The sequence below is a fragment of the Pteropus alecto genome, unplaced genomic scaffold, assembly GCF_000325575.1.
Source record: "Pteropus alecto unplaced genomic scaffold, ASM32557v1 scaffold14, whole genome shotgun sequence".
Lineage (NCBI taxonomy): Eukaryota > Metazoa > Chordata > Mammalia > Chiroptera > Pteropodidae > Pteropus > Pteropus alecto.
Window position 1 is genome coordinate 7,499,529 of NW_006436810.1, and position 4,258 is coordinate 7,503,786.

Consider the following 4,258-nt stretch of genomic DNA (forward strand, 5'->3'; position numbering starts at 1 on the left):
TCCCATTTCTGAATTTCTTGTTCTCTTACACTGACTCTCTTAATTCTAATATTTTAATATTGCCACCTCTGGGACTTTACTTCAAAATTGACAGGATCAATCATATATCATATCTTTGTTTTATTCTATTACTTGGTCGAGCTGAAAAAGTTTCCAATTCACATGACTCTGATTTTAATTTCCCATTTTGCCCTGTATTTTAATTTCTACTGCCACTAACAAATGGTAGCATCTGTGAATTTCTGAAACTTTCACTTGGAAATTAAATAAATGGATACCATTTAGTGAATACTGAAAAAACTTGGATCAAAATTTCTTTAATTGTTCAATCATTTATTTGTCAGCCTCGTTAAGATGGCGTATGTATGTATGTATGTACGTATCTATTTATCTATCTATCTATCTATCTATCTATCATCTATCTATATACTTACCTATCTACCTATTCATACCTTGAATTGATATACAACATACAGACAGAAAAGAGTGTGATAAATTTTCACAAATTGAACACACCCACACAAACAGCACCCAGATCAGGAAGTGGAATATTATCAACGCATCGGAAACCCTTCCATGACCCGTTTAGTTCCTGATTCCTGTAAGGGCAACCGCTCTCGTGACTCCCAATGACATAGATTAGCTCTGTCTGCTTTGGAGATTTTCGGAAATGAGACCACAACACTGCGTACTCTTCGGTATCCGACTTCTTTGCTCCACATTGTCTGTCAGAGCCCGCGCTCGTAGATCATTTATCGTAGTTGCTCTGTAGTATTCCACGTGGGAGCAGACTGCAGCCTCCTATCCATTCAACAGTTGTTGGGGATTTGCACAGTTTCCAAGTGTGAAGCCACCACGAATATGCTGCTATGAACATTCTTACACATGTCTTCCGATGAACATATACATAAATTTCTATTTGATGTATACCTAGGAGGGAAATTGCTCAGTCTACATACGTTTGAACTTTATTTGCATATTCTTTGAGTAATTAAGATGAACACATTTTCTAAAATATGCAGAAGTAAACAAAGAGTATATTGCGGAAAATAACCATCCCTCATACCCCTGTCCACCAACCTCTCATTCTCCCTCTAAGAAGCACATTGTTACTGGTTTCTCATGAGATCACTTCTTTTTTCCTGTTGGAAAAGCCATATTTTATCAGAGTTATAATCATAGCTTTATAACACATCCTAATTGATCGAACTGCTATCCTAATAATACTAATAAATCACATTACAATCTGTACCATATTTTTAAATCTACTATTGCACTCATTTAATCTTCCTCAAAACTGAGGAGGTAGGTACAGGGTTATAACCACCATTTAGCAGATGGGCTGATGGGGCCCAAGGGAAGTCAATGCTTTGCCTGAGAAGACATTGGTTTGAAGTGGCAGAGCTGGGAGTCAATCTAGGATTTCTGACTCTAAAACTTGGTATTGTTTCTGCATTAAGCAATCAAAGTTAACTTCTGACAGCTGCCATGTGAAAGCTGTCAGACTCTTGATCCTCCCGACTGACAGAAGCTTGTACCCTCTTGGGGACCGAGGCGGCAGGCTCTGCCCCTGAGCAGAGGTCACCTTGGCTGCATCGCTTTACCGCCAAGGGCTGCTGGGGCCGCGGAAGGGCTTCTATGCTTTCCAACAACGCCTTCCGAGCCCACACGTTTGTCCTGCCAGAATTTATTTGTATGATAAATTTGAATATTTGCTTTTGTGTATTTCCCAAGAGACAGCTCTAAAGAAGAAAGAAAGTCTGCTGCCAATAAATTGGCTACTCCCCGCCCCACCCCACCCTACCCACTCCCCTGCCTGCTTGTGTGTGCTCAGGTCTAAGGCTCAGAAAGTGATTCATTTCCTCTTTTTCTTGTAGTTTGCTTTCTCTGCCTGTCACCTCTTTCCTTTCTCTGAGGAAGTAAGCAAAGTGGTGCTGTTTATAATCACTGATGTCTGGCTGGAATTCCGGCAGCTCTGAGTTCTCCCAGGCGGGGCTTCTGGGTTGGATGAGGAAGGTCCCCCAGCGATGAACTGTGTTTCTGGGGACTTTCAGGGTGGAATGGTGGCACTTTCTTGCTGTGCTCTTCCCTTTCTGGAAATAAGGGTAGGGGAGGAGGAAGGTGGAGAAGTTTCCCATTATATATATCGTGAGCCCTCTCGATGTGACTTCCTGAATTATTCCTTTTCATGCTTAAAAAAGCCCTGTATGGAGACGTATCATCATTATTTTACTTTTCCAAAACAGAAAACCTGGGCTCAGAGAAGTGAAGCAACTTGCTTAAGTCCACATACTTATTAAATAGTGGAGCCAGAATACAAATAACATAAAAAAAATAAAAGTAAAAAAGAACTTTATACTAAATTCCCCCATCAATCTGACTTGTGTCTATATATTGTAATTCTTTGAGACAGGCATCATTACTTCAGGTACCTATTGTCAAAAATAAATAAATAAATAAAGCTGATTATTTTAGCATTTTAAGTACCACTCTAAGTTTGGTAGATTTAAAAAATCTCCTGGGGGTTTTGATGAAGAGGTGGATGAAGGAAGAGGCGGATGAAGGCTCTGGGTAATAAAAGTAGCTAAAATGGTAGCAATGAGGGAGAAAAGGGGACCCTGCCCTCAAGGAGTTTGTAATTTTATATTAAGAGATCCATAAAAGAATCTGTGACATAGTATACCAAGCAGCCAGAGAAAGTGGCGTGTAGACTTGCCTCTACATCCTTTAGCAAGGGAATAAATTGGTGTTTTGTAGGCAGATGAAGGCTGAGGGGGCTCCATTGGCAGAGAAAGGCAGGCATCCAGCTAGAAGACTTTGCAATAATGCCAGAGTGAAATAACAAGCTCTATAGGCAGAGGAATTTGAGAAGGAAGGTTAAACTCAAAGGTCATTTTAAGAAAGATATACTAGGATTGATGAATTAAACACAGGGGGTGAAGAAGAGGTGAGAAGCTGATGATTGGAGGTGACCACTGGTGCTGGTTGCTGGTTTTAAGGGCTCTAGTCTGGGAGGCTGGAATAATTCTGTCTCGGGTTGCTGCGAAGGTGAACTAGAAAGGGCCAACACCTGGCTGCCAGCGGCTCTATAAAAACCTCAGGCTTTTCTCTATGCCTTCTGCAGGCCTCCTTGCGTCATAGTTGAGAGAGAGAGAGAGAGAGAGAAAGAGAGAGAGAGAGAGAGAAGAGAAGAGAAGAGAAGAGAAGAGAAGAGAAGAGAAGAGAAGAGAAGAGAAGACACACTGCCACATCTGTCCCAGCACACATTGACAGAAGAGGAATCTGATGAAGAGTGTGTGCTATGCATGGACCCCCACCCCCACCCTGCAGCTGGGGAGACTGTGCCACAGCTAGGGGCTGGCAGAGGGCAGGATCTCACCCTGAACCCTTTGTTCTTCAGGAGTTTTGTTGTCTTTTGACTTGGTTCATAGTGTTATTTTACTGACCCCAACGTTTACACTTCTAGGAAGGCAAATGGGTCCCCGAGGTTTGGTTTTCACAGCAGGTTTTCAAAAGCAAATCCAATTCTAAGATTATGAAAATATTCACCCATGATTTCTTCAAGTACTTTTTCATATGTATTCAATAGTTATATTTAAATCTGGGAACCTTTTGGAGTTTGTTTTGATGCAGATAACAAGATAGATACCAGACATTAATTTTTTTTTCCTACATCTATAGTCAATCATAAAACTATTTATGGAAACTCTACCTTGTGTCCTTTGACCTGAAATGCCACCTCGATCATGTACTTCATTCTCCTGTGGTTCGAGGCCTGTATCTGTAACTCTTTTCTGTTCAACTATTCGTCTTCATGATTTTGCCTTTACATCTGCTCATCTGCTTTTTTTTTTTAAGTGGTGAAACAAATGTTATTCAGTGACTTTTACATTCTTTTAATTTTAATACAATTTTTAATAAATGGAAGGGGTTAGTTCTCCTCAATTTCTTGCATTCCTAAAGAAGTCTCCATGGGGTTCTCACTGGAATTGTATTTCACGGAAAGAGTAATTAGGCAGAATCTTCTCATCCAGGAATAATTCTTCCACTATGTCCTTCAGGACATAACTGGGACTCCATTCAGATTTTCTGGATGCCTTGTGGAGCTTTTTAATATTTTTTTTTTGCTGTTATAAATGAGTGGTATTTAAAAAAAAAAAATTACACTTTCTAAGTGGTTCATGTTGAGCTTTAAGAAGGCTATTTCAAAACACACATGTGGAGTCTAACCTGAAATCACTTTTATTTCTAACGGTTC